Below are 21,800 nucleotides of genomic sequence, written 5' to 3'. Positions count from 1 at the left end.
TATCACTTGCCAAAGAATGAAACTACATTTATACTTTCAGTAATTACCTCCTATGCCAAATTGCTCCCATATGGACCCAAACATTGCCACATTAGGCTGGATTCACATGATAGCAGTGATTACCTAATTATTCTACTGTGAGCAGAGGCCAGTTTGCAAAAGAGGCAACTTTCACAACTCATTAGACAAACCTTTGGTCTGCTCAGGGCATGATCATCACCCAGTAAGTTGAGAATGAGGTGGGAGTGGGACGCAGCAATTTTTACTGCAGACAGATGGCGCTGTAAACTGCCCTGCTTTCCAGAGCTATGGCACTGAAAGTCCCACATCTTTTTGATAAAGCAGTTATCACGCTAACCACCTCCAGTATGTAACCTTAAATAAGGTCTACACAAACATGTACCACGTCAATAGCATTTTTTACTGAATTCTGCACAACTTCATAGAAAGACTCTGAACGTATGGATGGGGATAAGGCAGCTATTGCCACAGACTCAGGGACACCCAGCAGGCCAGAGCCCTACCCTCCTTTCCTCAGTTAATACTGGTGATTTCCAAATTCTCTGGGTTAATTACCCACAATGTGGAATAAGAACATTTTTATTGGGTCTCAGGTTAGGTGTCGATTTAGTTGACAGGGGAAGGAGCGGTTAGGAGGAGGGCAGATTTGGGAGAATATCAAAGTCACTTTAATCTTTAAGGAATATTTCACTTTTAAGCATGAGGATACATATAATTTCTTTCTAAAAGTTATTAATTCAGTAAAGAACAACTTTTGAGAAAATGTATATACTTTCTAAAAATGTGGCAATAAGACAGGTGGCGCATATAGGAATAGATTTAAACTCTAAAAGATGGTTGTACTTAAGCTTCTCCACAAACAGACAAAGGTTTCTGTGGTTTTCTTTTTTCCATTGAGACTGTAATCTTTTATGATGATCACTTCATTAAAATTTACCACATGCTGACTTGTATTTCCTCTGTGGAGTTGGTGCTTCTTCCATATTGATATTGCTTTCCCTTTCTCCAGACGATCCTGATTTGACTAAAATAATGTGCAGTTGAAATAATGTGCAGTCAAAATAATAACCTAAAAATGGAAAACCTTTTATTCCAGAATGTGATATAATCAGCTTCAGTAATCTATAATGGAAACACTAATACAAAGAGAAACACCAACCTAAAGGCCTGTAAGCATAGGAAATATTCAGTGGTGACCACCATTTTTGTAACTTGGCAAGAATACAACTCAGGTGACAGGATTTTGAAATAGAGCCTTAGACTGGATAATAGTATCTTTGTCCAGATACTGTGCTACCTCAAGAACCCCCTAGGACACCCTCCTCCCCAATACACACGTACATCAGCTTTCTATCTTTACTTCAGGCCACCTATCCATTCTACATTATATTCATTTGATGCACAGATTTTCCTGAGCCTAAAGTCTCCCAGAATTTACAGGTAGCTCCTTTCTTACTATGTGGCTGATCAGGGTTTGAGTCTTCTATAACTCCAATGTGCTTATGCATGCATATATAAGGAGAAAATTAAAGCAAATCTCTAAGTAATCCAGTTAAGTTGCAATCAATCAATATAAATTCAGTCAGTAAGTGTTTTTAAAATACTATATTCCTAATCCAATTTTGCAGGAATACAGAACCCAATTTCTGGAACTAAGAGCTTTTAATATTAGCCAGGTGCATAAGGCAACCTCACAAACATAAAAGTGACAATAAAACAACTTTTATTAAAATATAGTGTAGTAGAAGTTCAAAGAAAGAAGAGCTACTACATGAAAGATAAACCAACTGGAGCAATCAAAGGCTCTCCTTGACCTGGCGGGTTTGTGGAAAGCTCTAGGCTCCTAGTCACTTCATATGTGAAAAAGATCTGACTGAAGTCTTAGTCTGCAGCATAAACAGTTATGAAACATAAATTCTACATTTTACTTAGTAGATCATTGGGAAAACTTCAGTTAATAACTGAAAACTAATGTGGGGCATGCCAGAATAGCTGGAGAGGTACCCCCAAACTCACTGCCAACCCCAGAAGGAAGCCAGTGGACTATCTCCACCATTCATCGTGAGTGTGAACAGAGATTTGATCACGTTGGTAAAAACCAATTGGTTTTCTAGAAGGAAACCTCTGGTAGTCAAATTTATTATTCTTTGTCATGCACTATGAATAAAATGATACTCATATCACTGCATGGTTCAAATTATTTCCCGGCGTGCTGTTGAGCTTGGGAACTCAGTGATCCCAATTTTAAAGTAATTCTTGGGGGTGAGGGGTAAAAGGAATTGGCGCTGCACAGTGAAGCATTTCATCACCTAAGCTCCCTTACCTCTCACCCCCCCCCAAAAAAAAACCTTTATATTTTAGGTACAAAAATTCTATTACTTTAGCCTGAGATTGAGTTTCATCATTCCATAGGTTCAGTTAACACACTCCAAATAAAAGAATACAAACAGACATTTGATAAGCTATCTACCATGTATGGCGTTCATGCCAGTTGATTAGAAGAATATAATCTGAAATGATTGACACTTCTTTGACGATACTAATTTATTACCCGCCAAGCTGCAAGGTATGCTTTTGATATACAGAGGTGAAATAACATTGGAATAAAACTAACTCTAAGTTAAAACAGGAGTCATGCTGTTCCAAATAGATCCCAGATGACTATGAAAAAGTTATTTGTCTGGAGAATAATAATTAGATAAGTAATACATGTTATATAGACGACAAACTTCAATGCAGTATACCATGTAAGTGCTCCTACCCTCTTAAAATAAAAAACAACACTGGGTGCCTGGGTGGCTCAGTTGGTTGAGCGACTGCCTTCGGCTCGGGTCACGATCCCGGAGTCCCGGGATCGAGTCCCACATCGGGCTCCCTGCTCAGCGGGGAGTCTGCTTCTCCCTCTGACCCTCTTCCCTCTCGTGCTCTCTATCTCTCATTCTCTCTCTCTCAAATAAATAAATAAAATCTAAAAAAAACCCAACAACACTGAACCCACGAACTCAAATGGAATACAAATTTGGAATTATAAATTTGGAGAGCATAGTTTCAGACCCATACATTAGAGGAAATGTGTTATAATTGGTTCACTTTGGGTTAAATGGCTGATATTTTCAACATATGAAACCTGTTATTTTGTAGCTGAGGTTTATCCTGCTTTACTATAGCTTCACAAACTTTCCATTTTAAATTATAGAACTTCCATGCTAATTATAAACTTTTATCTTTAAAAGTGGTGTTGCCTTTTAATCATTTGCTGTAGTTGAACCTTATAGAAGATGGTACTGTTCTTCATTTTGACCAAGAAAGATTTTATTCGTCTAGCGGAAGCTCAAGGTCTTATTAATATTCTAGGACGTCTTGGTCAAAGGCAGAATTTAATGCAAAGCAAAATGTTTAAACACAAGAAGGTAGACTTACAACATACAAATGTTTGTCTATGTTAGCAAAAGAAATAAAAGTTCTTATTTTTTTTAACCTGTGGAATATATTGAGTGCTATTTCTCCCTATATCAAAATTAGTCACAGCTGGGTTGGCTCAGGTAATGACTAAAGCTGTAGTCAGCTCTTGGTGAGCCAGTTAGCATGATTCTCTTCTCTGTGGTCTCCAGCTGGGCTCTAAGCTTGAAAATCTGTGCCCCTGGAGATGGAGGGTAGAGTGGTGAATGCAGATCCATCTCCAGAGGGGCCTAGACTACTCAGTATATATGGCCCAGGGATAGTTGTTCAGTGGACTGAACCTCAAGTGATAAAGAGACACAGGAGTGGATGGGCTGTGGCAGACTACATTAACGCTGGTCATTAAGTACCAGCCCGTGTAAACAGCAACGATAATAATAACTATGGCTTATTTAGTGCTGCTAAGGACCAGGCATTGTGCCCTGTACTTCCTCCCTCTGTGTGATGTGTTTTTGTCTACGTTTTACAGAGGCTCAAAGAGTCTATATAATTTATGCAGTAACAGTGATGGACCCATGATTTAGAGCAGGCATATCTCATCCCAAAGCCCAAGCTTACAATCCAGAGGTTTTCAAACATTGATCTGTAGACCAAGAAGATCAGAGTCACCTAAGAAGTTTCTTATAAGCATATTACCTGGCCACAAAAGCCAAAGAATTTGATTCCGTGAATCTAGGGGCAGCCTAGGAGTTTGGTGTCTCTCTCTCTCTCTTTTTTTTTTTTTCCTAACTATTCTCTAAGGGATCCTGACCCTGACCCACACTTGAAAACCATTGCTCTAATCCGTGCCTCCCAATCTTATTCATATCAAGTCACATTAATAACAATACTACCTGTATGGTTTACAGGGAGTAGTGGACAAAACTGCTCTCAGACAGAAGTGATGGGTGTGGATCTAGTCAGTGCTGATCCTACCCAGGCCTGAGGAGTCAAAATTCCAGCACACAGGTAAGCCAGTCCCAGAACACTAGTGGGATTGGTGGTGCCTCAGTTAGGATTCCCCCATCTATGACCCAAAGCCAGGCTGTGAGAGTTCTGCACTGCTCAGTGGTTTGATACCATTATCTAGAGAAACACTTGTATGAGAAACCAAAAGAACCAAATTCCTGAAATGGCTTCACAGTTTCCAAGTCTCCAACCTACTCTCCAGGAAAGGCCGTTGTACTGAGAGGTATATTACTCATTGGTCCCAGTCTCGACTGAGAAACGAATTACCTTTTGGGCAAAACATAAGGAGCTCAGGCTTAGAAGTGGGAAGTTGGAGAAGAGAAGGGAGAGAATTTTTCTTCACTTGTTCCATGAAGGTGATTTTTCTAATTTGATAATAAAAATAATTAGCCCATAAGCTAGCAAATACTCAACAGATGGATAGGTTTAACTTGTCTCTAATGTTTAGGCAGGATGGTGCAAGAGTCTACCTAAAGGTACTCTCATGCAACTTTACTCAGAGATTTTAAATCTGGGTTTGCATTCTGACACCAGCTTTATGACGTTGAGCAAAAGATGTAACCTCTCTAACCTAATCATATGCACCTCCTGTGACAACTAAATGAGATAGTATGTGGCACAGCAAGCATCCTTTAAATACTGATTATCCCAACCACATTCATTGTGAATGCGTGGTAACCTGCATAGTGACATGGGCACGAAGCATCCCCCCATCTCTCTGTATTGCTAGGATCGTGCTGGCAGCAATTAGCTGTGGCTGGTTTCTTCTGTTCTGAAGAATGAGGGGCCACCCTGGTGCGAGCCATACCACCGTACCACCATCCATGAAGTGCCCAAGCTGGAAATCTGAGAGTCACCATGATTCCTACTGCCTAGACATGCTAGAAGTCTTTCAGTTCCACTATTGCAGCATTATGTACAATAGCCAAGCTATGGAAGCAACCTAAGTACCCACTGATAGATGAATGGATAAAGAAGATACTACACACACACACACACACACACACACACACACACACACACACACACACACAATGGATGGTGGGTGAAATAGATAAAGGGGATTATGAGGCAGAAATTTACAGTTAAATAAATAGGTCACAGGGATAAAAAAATAAAGCATAGGCAATATAGTCAATAATATTGTACAGGGACTACACTTACACTGATGAACATTTCGCAATGCATATAACTGTCATATCACTATGCTGTATACCTGAAACTAATATAACATTTTATGTCAACTATTCTTCAGTAAAAACAGATGGGAAAAACCACTAATACTTCTTAGTTATCTCTCTCCATGTTCCTTCAGCCTCCAGTCTTTCAGGAGACCTTCTATCTTCTTCTACTCTACTGGTTACCTTTCTCCCAAAGAGGCCAATTCCTTTGTAAAGACTTCCCTGATGCCAACGTGTGGCTCGGTGTCCTCTTGCAGCTTTCACGAAACCCTGTATTTCTGGTATCTTAACACCCACTGCCCTGCATCATAATCGCTTGCTTCCCGGTCTACTGTATGTGCTGTGAAGCAAGGATCTTGTCTTTATGTTTGTTATCTCCCCAACACAGAACACAGTGGCTGGCATGTGGCAATGACTGGGAATTATCTGTTGAATGAGAGATTTAACGATGGCAACTTGCCCTGCTCGAAACAAGAAATGTAAGTAATTAGAGCTCCCTTCGTATTTAACAAAGACCTATGCAAGTGCTCTCAACTCAAGCCTCTGAGTTCACCGCAAGAAAGAGGTGTTGCCTTCAAACTGCTGGCTCCTGGCTCAGGACTGCACAGGGTAGGAGAGGCAGCATGGTGGAAGGGAGATGTGAGGTGAGAACCACAAGACCCGAGTTCTATTCGCTGGTAGCACTCTGAAAACTTCATTTTAGGACTTCAAGCTCAATTTTTCATCTATAAAAGGAGAAAGATTAGACAAAAAGACCTTTCCTAGCTCTAAAATTCTGTATCAGAAAAAGCACATGGCAGGCTTGGAAGCAACATCAGTGCTGATCTGCCTTTGGTTGGTACTGAATTCCTTCATTTAGGGCCATGAGGATAAAGTGCCTGCCCCAGGCCTCTGCAAGTACACATCTCTTCAAGCTTTTCTGTAGCCCCCTTCCTGCCCTCTCTGTAAGCACCATATAAAGAGCTTTGCATAAAGAAACGACTCAGTAAATGCGCACTTGAATAAAGTGGGGCCATTTTATTTACCTTAATTAATAGAGAATAAAATAAAAGGATTTTTTTTAAAGATTTTATTTATTTATTTGATAGAGAGAGACGCAGTGAGAGAGGGAACACAAGCAGGGGAGTGGGAGAGGGAGAAGCAGGCTTCCCGCGGAGCAGGGAGCCCGATGCGGGGCTCGATCCCAGGACGCTGGGATCATGACCTGAGCCGAAGGCAGACGCTTAACGACTGAGCCACCCAGGCGCCCCTAAAATAAAAGGATTTTTAATAAAAGAGAATTTTTCTAATGGTTTGAGTCTCAGCATTTGGATCAAAAGAAGTTAAAAAGTTGGTGATACAAGGAATAATGAGTAAGACAGAATATTCATTCCTAAGAAAACTTAGAGTACATAATACAGGACTTTAAAGGAATCAAGTTATTCTTCCTGCACAATCTTTTTTCATTTGGGTATTTCCATGTTTCCTGCCAACCAAGATAGGAAGCTGGAGGTCAACCCAGATGTCTTCTTTAATCTTTATTTTTTAAAATCATCCATATATCAAATATTTATTTAGCACATATTATGTGCCAGGTAGTATGTTTGGACTACAGGAAAAAAAAAGAACAAAGACATAGCTTCTGACTTCAAGGTTGTCTTAGTCAGTTTGGGTTGACAGAAAAATCAAGATAATTACAAGATCTTTTGCAGATGCCTTCCTTTTTTGATCTATCACAGTCAATAAGTCACAAGTAAGTCATTCTTACTTGATTACTAGCAACAGTCTCCTAACATGTCACTTGGCTTATAACCTCACCCCTCTCCAGGACAATTTTCTTTCTTCCTTTTTTTTTTTTTAAGATTTGTTTATTTATGAGAGAGAGAGAGCACAAGGTAGGGGCAGAGGGAGAAGGACAGAGAATCTCAAGCAGACTCCACGCTGAGCGCGGAGCCGGACATTGGGTTCGATCTCATGACCATGAGATCACCACTCAATCTGAAACCAAGTGTCAGACACGAACCGACTGAGCCACAGAGGCACCCCACCTCCAGAACAATTTTCATGTTTTCTGGAAGGCAATCTGGCAATATGTATCAAAGTCATTGTGATTGTTCCTAATCCTTCAACCAGCAATTAAACTTTTAGGAATATACCTTAAGAACTTAATCAGATATGGGCACAAAGATACATATACACAATGATGTTTCGTGGGCTATTGTTTTTGATAGCAAAACACATGGAAATAATACACATGTCTAATAATTATTTCTCAGTTGGAATACTTCTACATGATGGAATGGTATGCACTTGTTAAAAATCATTTTGTAGAAGAAAAGTGATAGGGGAAATGTTCAAGATATACTGTTATGTAAAAAAATAGGTTATTAAACAGCAAGTATAGTATGAAGCCATTTAAAATATATATGCATATGTATATGTACACACACGCAGATACATACTATGTTATACACATATGTAGAAGAGTGGTCAGAAAAATCAATACAAAAACGTTAACCATAGTTATCTCCAAATTGTTGGAGTACTTGTATTTTGAGGTTTTCATTATATGCATTTAATGTGTTTTATTTATATAATAGAAAAAATATTATTAAAATGCAACCACACAAATCCAATTATGTCAACTCTTCAAGTTATCCATCACGTCAAAAAGCTAAGTCCTAACATGACGCCTGAAAGTCCTCCCAACCTAACTCCTGTCCAACCTCTGCATCTTCGGGTCCTCACGCTCCCTGCCATTCACCTCACTCTCCAGTGCTATCAGAACTGTTTCCTCTTTCACCCACTGTGACTTTGCACACATTGGGCCCTCTCCCTGGAATGTCCTCTGCCTTTCTGTGACTGGCCAACTCCAAATGACTCTGCGGAGACCACTTCAGAGAGCCTCCCTTCAGAGACGCTTCCCCTACCTCTCCTGCCGTAGGCCTCTGAGGTCACCACTTCCTTTGGGCTACCTCCAAGGATCTCCATGGTTGCAGGCACCCCCTTCCACTACAGTTACACGTTAACTTGTCTGTTTTCCGTACAACACTGTGAGCTCTGCGAAAGTAGGGACCAAGTCTTGGTCTCACCAGACTCAAGCACTGAGGTGGGAACATGACAAAGATTCAAAAAATAAATGTTAGATTGAAACAAGTGACAGAGACTGAAGGAGGAATTTCTGCTTCCTACACATTTTTGGTAGTTAAGCTTCAAGTTCACAGCCCACTTCTTCTACATTAATTTACTTCAGGTTCTGAACATTTGGACCCAATGAAATTTGCAAGCCCTAGACTGCACAAGCTTAAGCATCTTCCAAAATACCTAATTTCCATCAGATAAGCTCATTTGTAAAATGACCCACATATACAAATACAGCTCTAAAGTCAATAAATAAAAAATGAAGAACAGTTTCATTGCTATGAGTAAAATGGTTTTGAGGTCTAAGTAAAAGAAGAAAAGTGTGGTATTTGTTATGGTGCATTGGTTTTGGTTAAATGTTTTGGTGAGAATAAATATGGCCAATTTTTATCAACACTAAATAATTACAGTTGACATAATAGCCACACTTTTGAGGATTATATTTTTCTATGTAAATATTTTTCTCCAAAAAAACCCCAAAATTACTTTAGTCAATCCAATGTTACAAATGGTAAAGTATAAGTCCAATAACACCATAAAACTGGAAATAAAAATTATTTTTAGTTTGGTCCCTTTATCAGAATTTCTTAACCTTGGGAGTAAAACAGCATTAGCATTTTTAAAACTGTTTTACACTGTTCTTTTGTCACATCATCATAATATAGATGATTCTGCCTTGAATGCAAATCATATTGAAGGTCACTCATGATTCATTTTAGCAAGCATTACAGCTTTGTGTGTTCTCAAGTCTCTCTTCCTCTATATGACACATGTACATAGCTTTATGAGTTTGGTATTTAATGTGCAATTGTCCTCTAACTTTAAAAGAACAAATGATTAACCAGTAACAGCAGAACAAAAGACACAAAAGGATTCACAGAAATGACCCGGGCTGAGTCAAAAATTTCTCCACTCATGCATCTGTATTTTTGAAATAGTTTCTATTAAAATATAGCAACACTCATAAGGTACATTCTATGCTATTATATTAACTCAAAATTTAGAGCAAACTAGCAGAGGCAGGCAGAAGAAAATGTGTAAGACCAAGAATGGCAAAAAATGACATTATCCAGATTTTTTTTTTTTTTTGGTGTAACATAGATCAGACTAGCTTCATTCTTCTAAGGCCTCAATAATACTCTACCAGGCATTAATTTTAAAGCCTCAAGCCACCTTGAGTCACTCAATAGAAACAAAAATCTAAGCAGGGGGCAGAGAAGACTAGCATTTTTTTTAAAAGAAATGCAACTAGAGAAAATAAGATGTGTTTTGTTCCACTAGAAATATGACTCTTCACTTTCCCAATCTAAGCAGGGCTTATTCTTATAATATGAATAATATAGCTGTAACTCATCAGAATTGTCTACATTCTAATTTGAAAAATAGTTCCTATGTTAATCTTTAATAGCCTGTCTTCTGGACCAACAGAAAGAGTTACAAAAGAAGTCATTTACAGTGGCTTAATTAAGGCCTATGAGAAGCATATTTAGTAATGTGGTGCTGTTCTCCTTTTCATCCAATGGCCTCGCCGGTATATAGATCCACCATTTGATCAGTGCATCTGGCCCCAGGGGCTTCATGGTCTGCAAGCCACAACCTACTAATAAGCACCCTCCAGCTTGTTTGCTAAACAGATCAGTCCTGGCAGGCACCCAAAAACTCCAGTCCTTGAAACTTGGAGCTCTTTAACTTGCAGGGCCTATTGTGTGGCAAGGAAGAGAATAAACTATGTACCTCATAAATGCAGAGCAATTATGGATCAGTTAGTAATACAGCTGTGGCTCAAAAGATTGCTTACCTAAACCAAATCGAGGCCTAATTTATTTTTGTATTGTCTTTGTTAAAAACCAAACAAACAGCTCTAGAGAGCTTATATACACAGTAAAGAAAATGGCTGCCTTTTCCTTATAAACAAGATGGCAACTACTAGCTAAAAGAAATCATACTCACTAGCTGAGGGTTTTCACTATGAACCGAGCCATTGTTTGTTGTAGCTTTATTAGGTTGGTTAAGGAGACATATAGAATGTTTTATTTGATGGAAGTTCAACGTGTGGGAGGCTGGGGGACTATATGATGCTGTTTCTAGTTATTTCTACCAGGTAAGGTACCATCAACTTCAATCACAAGGAAATACAAACAAAGTAACCTTCATTTACAAAGAAATGGTAATGGAAATCCTCAGCATACTCAATAAATATTTCCCAAATGTTTATCGCAGTTTTTGGTAAATGAATATTGTTAGCAAATCACCCCCAACATGGATTCTGAAATGTTCCCAAATCAGTCCTTATTTCATACGACTCTTTTTCTAATGGCCCCTCAGAGGTCAACTGAATCATGCCTCTAGCAGAATATAGCTCTGACTGCAAAGACCCTTTTATATATTTTATATGTTTATATTTGTTACCCAAACGCTAAAAGGTGAGGAGCTAAGGAATTCTATAACCAAGTTAAGAGTTACTACGTCAATTCATATCTCTCAACACATTCCTCAAAAAAGAAAGAGAAGTAGTAACAAAGAAAACTACATAAAAACATGCCTTCAATGTGAATAAAACTCAGAATATCCAAACTTCAAATTATTGCTGGTAAAAAAGTATATATCAAATCCCAGCAAGCTACCTTCATGCTCCTGTTGCCCCAGGCCTCCAAGAGAGAAGAGGGCAAAAACCATAGACTGATCTAAAATCACAGAAAGAGAAAGCCCATCCTACATCTGAAAATGCTGGGAAGGAGTCCTGGTCGATCAGAGCAGAACCAGGGAAGAGATTTAGTGTGTGCAAGACAAGAGGTAGCATTTTGGAAAAGCAACTTTTCCAGGAAAGGGAGAAGGGGGAGCAGTAAGTGGGAAGGGAGAGGTAAGTGCCTTACAAAACTGCACAGTGCTGGGGGGAAAAGCAAGAGAGGGAAAGTCAGGATTCCAAACATCAAAGAATGTACAGCTCTTCCTCCTATCAATGCCCTCAACACACACACACACACACACACACACACACACACACACACACTCACAGAGGCAACCAGTAAAAAAAAATCAGCCAACCAACAACAACAAAAAGCTGCACCCATACTTTGCTACACTGACAGCAGAGGGAACTCTTGAACTAGGAATCTGCAAACCATCCCAAATCAATACCTCATCTACAGAAATGCAGAGATGTAAGGAATATTTATTTAAGAAAAAAATACCATATAATGAAGATTAAAACAATTCTGCTGATGAAAATTACTGCCTCCCCCCTACACACACACACACACACACACACACACACACACACACACACACACACACACACACACACACCACCCCTCACCCTCCAGCAAGTCAGAGAACTGAGATTCCTTGGAGGCCTCCACTCAGGAGTCAGGACCGTTCTGCTAGGACACTGGCCCAGATAAATGTTTGCCTGTGAGGCCATGGCCTCTGAAAACAGCAAATGAAAGCACAGAGGCCAGTCAGGAGATCATGAAGGGGAGACAATGTTGGGATTGCTCTAGAAAAGGTGGTGAAAGTAGTAGGATTCAAGATGTATTTTAAAAAGCAACACCACAATTGTTGATGGAATGGATAGGAGATGTAGAGGGGAAAAATAAAGAATATAGCCTAGGGCTTTTGCCTGGACAGCTGACAGAATGTAGGTACTGTGTGCTGAGATAGAACTGGGGGAAGTGAGTGAGAGAACCAAGAATTTGGGCATCTTAAGTTTCAAGTGGCTTCTAATATACATTTGTGAATTTCATGGTTTTTAATGTTATTATAAATTATATTATTCTTTTAATTTGAATTTCTAATTGTTTAGTTCCAGAATACAAAATCATACCTCATTTTTATACATTGATCTCATGTCCTGCTACCTTGCTAAACTCACTTATTAGTTCTACTAAGTTTTTTATAGATCCCTTAGGATTTTCGATATAGATAATCATGTCATCTATAAGTAAGAGCAGTTTTATTTTGTCTAGTCTGGTATGTATGCTTTTTATTTCTTTTTCCTGCCTTATTGCTCTGGTTCGGACCTCCAATACAATGTTGAACTGGAGGACTGTGAGTGTACATATTTGCCCTGTTCTCTATTTTAAAGGGAAAGCACTCAGCATGATGTTTAGAGTATGTGTAGATGCCCTTTATCAGGTTGATCAATTTCCCTCCTGCGTCATTTGCTTCCTCAAAGGAGTAGATGCCAAGATGGGATTAGATGTGCAAGAGATTTACTGGGAGGAATGCCTGTGAAGGATTCAGGAGAGACTTCGTATCTGCTGTAGGTCCAACACCTGTGAAAGGAGAGCAGGAGTATTGGTGGCTAACCAAGTGATACGAACCAAACCAAACCAAACCTTCACACTTGACAGGTCTGAGCCCTTGGTAATAATACCTTTCTCAGGTGGGGATTGCTGCACATGTCCTTTCACAGTTACAACAGGGTAAAGCAGTGCCTAAGTGGATCACCTGTTAGGCATGTTAGGCAGCTGAATATCTGAGTCTGACTCTGGAGCTCAGAGGAGAATCCTAGTCTGAAACTATAAATCTGGGAGTCATGTGGTATGTTTCTCCAGAACTGATTGCACTGTATGGAGATGGGCTCCTTTCAAACCTCAAGGCAGCTGGGAGAGAATTGTGGGCTGGACCCAGACTGTAGCTCCAATAGGAAAAAAATTTTAAATATATATTTTTACCTATGGTATTAGAGAGTGATATGAAGAATAGAGCAAAAGGTTAAGCCCTGGGCATTCTAATATTTAGAGAGTGGGAGAAAAGGGAAAATCTATCAGGGGAACTAAGAAGAAGCACTCATGTAGTAGGAGGAAACCAGGAGAGCATGGTATATTGAAGGCCAAGTGAGTAAGATGTTTTAAGAAGGCTACAGTGATAAGATGGTCTTAGAGGTTAAGTAAGACGAAGGGTGGGAACCGAACACTGGATTTGGCAAAATGGAGAGTTGGTAATCCAGCAACAGCATTTTCAGTGAAATGGTAAGAGAAGTGAGGGAAGGAAGCAGACAGGTTGTCATGAAGAGGAGCAGAGAAGGCACCTAGAAAAGAGGGGAGGTGCATGGGGGATGGGTGAAATAGGGGATGGGGATTAAGGAGCGCACTTGTCATGATGAGCACCGGCTGATGTATGGAACTGTTGAGTTACTCTACCGTACACCCAAAACTAATAGACCACTGTATGTTAACTAACTGGAATTGAAATAAAAACTTAAAAAAAAAAAAAAGGAAATAGGATGCATTTTTTTTTTTTTAAGACAAGTGTTCTTTTGCGGTCATTCACAGACATGCGCAGAATGGTGAAAGTTTGAATGGCCCAACGTGTACATTGCTGGTTGAGGTGAACAAGGCAACACACTGTCCCTCGTTTCAGCTCTGACTCTGGAAATAAGTGTCCTTTCACAGCCTATGTAGTGCCAGCATTTTCACATTTTGGTGCTTTTTGTTGGTGATTTCACTGTTTAAAATGTCCCTCAAGTGTAGTGCTAAAGTGCTGTCTACTGTTCCTAAGAGAAAGAAGGCTGTTATGTACCTTATGGAGAAAGTGTATGTGTTAGATAAGCTTCATTCAGGCCTGAGTTACAGTTCTGTTGGCCATGAGTTCATAGTTAATGAACCAACAATGTATTTCACATAAAATGTCTTTAAAGAGGAACACACCATACAACAAAGTTATGTGTTGACCAGTTGACAACACTGTTGTGACCAGAAATTCACAGGACCCTAACCCTGTATTCCCCCTAAGAGCAGTGATTTGGTGCTTGCTAAGTAGAAACGACTCCATAGAACGTAACTGTTGCAAATTAATGAGAATTGACTGTATTTCTTTAAAAGAAAGTATGGTACAGTACAAAAGGCACTAGACCAAGAATTCTGACACTGGTTCTAGTTCTAATTCTTCCAAAAACTAGGGAGCCTTCAGAGAATACTCGGGCCTCACTCGGTTTCTTCATCTATGAATGGAACTCTTTAACTTTTGCTAAGGCCCCTGAAGGCCTAGCATTCTATGACCTTGACGCATCAGGAAGGGAAATTCCCAACGATAGTCACTTCCCAAGAAAGTCTCTTTTGCTTTAGTTCAAACCTCCTCACTCTGTAAGAAGGATGAAAGAGGGAATAATGTACTTATAATAAGACAAATGAGCACCATGTTCTAGAGAATGCCACAGAGATAAAATAAAATACACTGATTTTTAAAAACTGGGAAGTTTTCCCAGGAAAAGAGTTGCTTATGTCTTTGGAAGTCATATCAAAATAACCCCCACATGTTAACAGTACATGTCACATTAAGAAATAGATATTAATGAGGGATTTTAAAAGAAAACAGTCACAGTAGGTTTAAATAGGGTGCAGCCTTCTGATGACAGCTTTGAATACAGGGTGCCAAAATGCAGCCAGACTGAGTGAGGTATGGGCACATTACTAAAAATACAAGGAATACAAAGAGTACGGTAAGGTGGCAACCTGAATTCACACTCAGGGTTTTTAATATCAGAAGCAAGAAAGTCATTTGCAACTCTTTGCTAAAGGATGAGGTTCTGCTAAGTGTTAAGAATACAGGCCCATATGTGTAATGACAGAAGGTGACTATCTTACGGGGGGTGTGAGGGGGCAGGGAGGGGATTGAAAAATGAAACAAATTCTCTGCATAATTTGGCTTTTTTCTCTTTATTAGAAAAACATTTATAACAGTAACTTGAAAATCAGGAATAGAATTTTTTTAAAATAGTTTTTCCCTGAGTAGCCTTGGGTGCTTCGTGTGGACTTCGATACTGGGTTGTAGGGGATCTACACCCTATCGAGGACTATAAAGGACTGGTTGTACAAGACTATGCCATTTTGCAGCACCTGAAGTGAGGTTTACCAGCTGGTCTGTGTGGATCAGAATGCTAGCAGGAAATTGATGGCAAAAATCAAACTGGGATTGTCTCAGGATGGCTTTTAAAGGGACCGTTTAAAAAATGGTGTGGGGGAAACCACAAAGAATAAGACAGTCCTCCCTAGGACTGCTAGCAGTGAAGCTGTTGCCACCCCTCTCTGGAAAGGACCAGGGGAAGGTGGGCTTCCAGCTCCTGGGTTTCCAGACATTGAAATTAAAGAGTCACTTTGGGAGGAGTGGTGACAACTGGTCAATCATCAGCCAGCCCCAGACAAGTCAAGACAGGAAGGGAACTAAAGAATATATATCTCAGTGGTACCTGCCTCCCACCTCCTGATGGCTTGACTATTGCTCACTGCACAACCAGGAGCCACAGAGTAAGAGGCCCTCATGATGTGGCCAAGACAGGAGGATCCAAAAAAAAAAAACTCCAGGCAGAATTAGCAGATTACTTTCAAGGTAGAGGTGGTCTGAATACACATTTTGGTCAAAAAAAAAATGACCAAGAATGAAAATCTATATCCAACCGAAGCTAAAAATCACCATCTCTGAAAGAACCTTAGAGATGCAAAAAATTGTTTAATTTTCAAAAAATTTTTTGTCAAATTTTAACAGGGCAAGAGAAACAATTATTCAGAACTGTCAGCTACTAACTTGCTCCTGCTGTCACTGCAGCATTTGGGATATTAAATTGGCATTCACTTCAACTGGCACTTTTAATAATGTCACTAATCTTTTATATGCAAAAATATATAGTTCAGAAAAATATTTTGAGTAGTGTGTTTTCTAGAAGAAACCTGATACCTACATTGTACCGTTATCCTTCATCTTCAAAAACTTAACAACGTTCAGCAAACTATAGTAATCATTTCGGTAACTTTTAAAACAATTTACAGTCCCTATATTAGGTTTCCAGGGCTGCCATAGCAAAGTTCTACAGATCAGGTGGCTTAAAACAACACTGATTTCTTGTCTCACACTTCTGGGGGTTCAAAGTTGGAAATCGAAGTGTTGGCAGGGTCACTCTGAGACTCTGGGTAGATTCCTTCCTTGCCTCTTCCTTGCTTGGCAGTCGATCCATGGTGTTCTTGGCTTGCAGGTGCATCTCTCCAATCTCTGCCTCTGTTGTCAGATAGCCTTCTTCCCGCCGGTGACTCTGTTTTCATATGCTCTTCTTATAAGGACACCAGTCCTACTGGATTAAGGGCCCACCCTATTGCAGTATGACATCATCTTAACTAATTACATCTGCAATGATTCGATTTCCAAACCAGGTCACATTCTGAGGCACTGGGGATTAGGATCTCAAAATATCTTTTTTTTTTTTTTTCAACTGGAAGTTTGCACCTCTTAATCTCTTTTACCTATTTTACCCATCCCCCCAGCCCCTCCCCTCCAGCCACCACCAATTTGTTCTCTGTATTTATGAATGTGTTTCTGTTTTTGTTTGTTCATTTGTTTTGTTTTTTAAATTCATCATATATGTGAAATCACATGATATTTGTCTTTCTCTGTCTGACTTATTTCACTTAATATATCCTCTTAGTCTACCTATGTTGCAAATGGCAATATTTCTTTCTCAAAATATCTTTTTGGGAGACACAATTCAGCCCATAAAAGTGCCATCAACTCAAAATAATAGGCAATTGTTTCTTAAAGCACTCTTTAATGAAGTTTTGTAGCACAGGAGAACAAATGTGTTTAGAGTTCCCCATTTTTCACTCATTTCTCTTCTTTTTGTCATATCTTAAAAATTCTTTATTGTGTCTGGATCTTGGACTTAAATTATCATGGGCACTATTCTACTTGATTTAGATTTTTCAAGTTTACAGTACTTTCACCTCTAGTCAAGATGGAATAAAGGGACCATAATTATCCTTCTACTTAAAACACTCTTTGAGACACTGGGTATCAGGCAACAAAGGACAATGATCCTTAATATATGGGAAACACACACAGGGAGCCCTACAATTGACCCAGCTTACAGTTTACATAGCACAGGGAAAGACTGCCCAGAGATCTGCCAGGGGACAGGAGATGGGGCTGGAAGTTCTCTACCACACACCCTCTCCTAATGGTACTCTTAACTCTCAATTTCTTTGCCTCCTTGTTTAAATATTAGAAAGTTCTTGGTAATTGTTTTTAACATTTTAACATTTAAATGTTAAAATGTTAAACATTAAAACGTTCCTACTATCACTACTAATCATTCGTGTGACATTTAGCCTTGTAGTAATTATTGCACATTTATACTTTGATAGAATTTCAAAATAGAAGAAAATGTTTTTCTTACTAAAAGTTATACCTAAAAAAACCCAAAAACTTATACCCAAAATGCTTACCTGTATTTGAAAGGACTGAGATATTAGCGATAATCTGAATGACATGCCTTGCTTGTGATACCATTATTAGCTGATTAAAGAGACTTACCCAAGCACATGATTATTGATCATGCGAAGTTCAAGGATGCTAGAAATGACACTGAAATCTCATTTATTTTGGCTTTCCATGGCTGAAATCAAAACCTCACAGTGGAGTTGGGCCAAATACCAAGACTAAACCATATAGTATGGTATATCCTAACCAAGGAATGAGAATCATATGGACTTTGGACATCAAAATAATTGAATGCTAGAAGTCAATGGAACCATATTTTAAGAAGTCTGAAGGAAAACTATTTTTGAATTTAGAATTCCACAAAACCCAGGCTAATAATTTTAAGAATAAAAATGAAGACATGTTCATGTATGCAATGATTCAAATGGTTCACCTCTCATGTCCACTTCCTGAAAACATTAAGGATACTCTCCAGCAATGCAAAGAAAAAATCCAAAAAAGGTAAAGCCATAGGAGTCAAGGAACAATAAAACAACTCAAGGGTTCCAGGAAAAATAATCCTAAAATGAGCTGTGTATCTGGCTCCAAAAACAATATTTCCAAAATTAACCATCAATAGTATTTGTCTTCTGTTAATACCAGACATGAATAAAATATTAAATACAATTAGGATAATAAAATAAAGTGTAAATGTTACCAATTATGGCAGGGCAAAAGTAACGGTGTAACTAAGAGAAGTTGGAGGAAGAAAGCAGAGGGGACAGAGGAGAGATGAAGGCAAGTGGGGGAGGTTAATTTCTTAAGAAAATTATAACAAATCCAAATTTGATAAAGTCACTGGAATCTCATTGTCAGTGCCCCTTATTTTAACTTCAAACTTTCCAAATATCTGATGCTAACTCTCCAAAATAGAAATCATTTGTAAAAATGCACAAGTAAATGCAGCTAAGCAGTTTGACTGTCATTGTAGGCAGTCTTTATGTCATGGCGTTGAAGGGGACGTGAAAGATCTTCTCTTCCTAAAATACCTCCACTATTGATTCCCAGATCTCACTGTGGGAGCAATACTCTTATGAACTATGCAGTAAAAATGCAAATCCAATAAGCCTATCAACCATCCATACCTAAGTGTAAATTGACTTCTCCCTCTTTCCAAATAGACAATTTAAAGTTGATAGTGGGGGCGGAGCGTCTGGGTGGTTCATTTGGTTGAGCTCCCAACTCTTGGGTTTCTGCTCAGGTCATGATCTCGTGATCCTGGGAGGGAGCCCCCCATTGGCTCCGCACTCAGCTAGGAGGTGGCTTCAGAGTCTCTCTCCCTCAGCCGCCCATGTGCATGTGCGGTCTCTCTCTCTCTCTCTCTCTCTCTCTCTCTCATAAATAAATAAATAAATAAATAAATAAATAAATAAATAAAATCTTTTTAAAAAAAATAAAATAAAGTTGCTAGTGGGAAGAAAGTCTCCAGGTGAGAGAAGGCTTGGCAATGCTGGGAAGCCTGAGGGACCAGGAAGACTGGAGGGCCATGGAGCACATGACCCCCCACCCCAGAAGGCAGGAAGGGCCAAAGATATGGGAATGGGCAGGCTCTGCTTGTACAGGATAGCGGAACAGAAACACGGATGCCTGTGTCCCACTAAAGCTGTCACACCTGCCCTGGATACCTGCCTTCAACCTTCGTTTTACCTAAGTGGGAAATACATCTCTACCTCGTTTGAGTCGCTGTTCTTTTGTGTTGTATCACAGGCAGCCAAACCTAATGCTACCTGATACAGAGGAAATTATCTCAATCATCCTAGTAACGCTAGGAGGTATGTAGTCTCATTACCTTCATTTTACGGAAGAGCACACTGAAGCACAGAGAAGTTAAGTTACTTGTCTAAGGAACAGAGATGATAAGAGGTATTGCCAACAGGGCCAGGATAGTGGAAGAGAGTAGAAAAGGCTGACAGGTGTGGCTATCAGAGTAAGGGCACAGGAATGGGTCCCTAACCCAGCAGAGTCATCCACACCCAAAACGTGTCATCTCTACTGCACATTTTGTCCATGGGAATATTAGTCCTGAATTGCCTGAAGTCTTGAGAAACTTACTACTACAGGTAAAATGGGATCCCCAACTACACAGCCTACAGAAAAGAAAAAAGCAAGAAGCACACATAACAGATTTCAGAGCAGAGAAGCCTTAGGACATTCTGGTTAAGTGAGGGTTCCCTTTTAATTCAAGATTGAGCACAAAACACTATTTTCACTCTCTTTTCAAAACCTTATCAATTAGTTTTCCTGCTTTACTAAGTATAATGAGGAAGGTGGAAATTTTATTTGACAAATGATGATCTAGAAATTGCTCCAGCCATTACACTGGATAAAATTACCTTGGGAATTCAGAGGCCTGTATTTCAGGCCCACATTGACCACTGATGTGCTCCCGATTTTAGACATTGCTACTGACATCCTCAATATGTTTCCTCATTTGTTAATAAAGACGGTTGAACAGGATCATATTTTCTAAGGCTTTTTCTAGTCCTAATTGTCAATGATTCTGAATGTGATTATATCATGTATAAATGAAGAAAAAGTAGAAGGCGTCTTCCAGAAGGTTTTTGTTCTTTGTAATTCCCTGTGATGAAGCTGTTTAACAGACCCTCTTACCTGCCCTCTACATACCCTGAAACAGCAGAGTGCAGTAAAAACACTTGAGATTGATGGAGGCTGCTGATTATTTAGGAGCTGCTTAAATAGGACTTTATTATAATACTATTTACCATGAGGCCTGAGAAAATTGGTGGGATTAGAGTTACAGCCCTAATAATTTGCCTTTATAGATTTAACCTGAAATAACAGGCTGAAAGGACAAATAAAATTAGCAGTTTCCTGAATAATTCCTGGATAAATGTAAGTATAAAATCCTGTTGAAAAAAAAAGCGACAAGTTGGTAGCTTTGGTTCAAAAGAGGCAGAAAGGAAATGGGTAGGATTACTCGGACCTAATTAAGTTCTGGCTCCCATAGTTTGCCTTACCTCGAAGCAGTTCTGCTCCTTTTCTTTCAGTATTAGGTGTCAGAGGGACAAATGTCTTTCTTCGTGGGCAATCTCCCTCATGTGGAACTTTGCTGGGTATCCAGTAATAAGCAAAATGGGGGGGGGGACCCTCTCAGGAGTCCAACAGAGAATATGAATTTAGTTTGTGTCCTTAACACAATCTCATTCAATCATCCATCCATCCATCCATCCATCCATCCATCCATCCATCCATTCAAATACCTTCCTTTTGCTAGCATCTGTCTAGGGGCTGTGAAACACAAAAAGATTTAGAAGCTATAGAAGATCAATTTCTCTCTCTGTCATCAAGGAAATGACTGTATCAATGATATTTCAGCTTCCCATCGATAGAAGGGTGATTTTAGAAAATGTTTTTACATTTGCATATTGGTTTAGGACTTATTTTGACAATTTTAACATTCATCCCTATCCTTTACCTTTGTTTTCCAAACCTCCATCTTTGTGTTTCTTTTCTTTTTTTTTTTTTCCCCAGCTTTCTCCAATGTTTCTTTAGAATTGCTCAGAAGAGAGAGATTCTTATAGCAGCAAATGGCCACATGACACGGGGAGATTTTTTGCTTCCTCAGGCATGGCAAAGCCTATTTTCATTTTCATTTCATGGAAAAATATTACAACCAACAAGCTCTGTTTCCAAGTCTTTATAAAATCAACTTTCTACTAAGAGGAAACAAATTTCAGTGGTGATGCAGACACAACTGATTAGCACTAGCTCATTCCTATGAGATAATGAAGGCAAGGAAGGCAAGACTTGACTTGGAGCTCTACAAAAAGGAATCTTCACTTCCAGGGCAGGACAAATTAAACC

This window comes from Eumetopias jubatus, unplaced genomic scaffold (genome assembly GCF_037043125.1).
Source record: "Eumetopias jubatus isolate StellerSeaLion01/CBP00866 unplaced genomic scaffold, mEumJub1_p1.0 scaffold_3, whole genome shotgun sequence".
NCBI classification, from domain to species: Eukaryota; Metazoa; Chordata; class Mammalia; order Carnivora; family Otariidae; genus Eumetopias; species Eumetopias jubatus.
The sequence above is the reverse complement of the archived record's forward strand: the minus strand, read 5'-3'. Positions refer to the sequence as shown.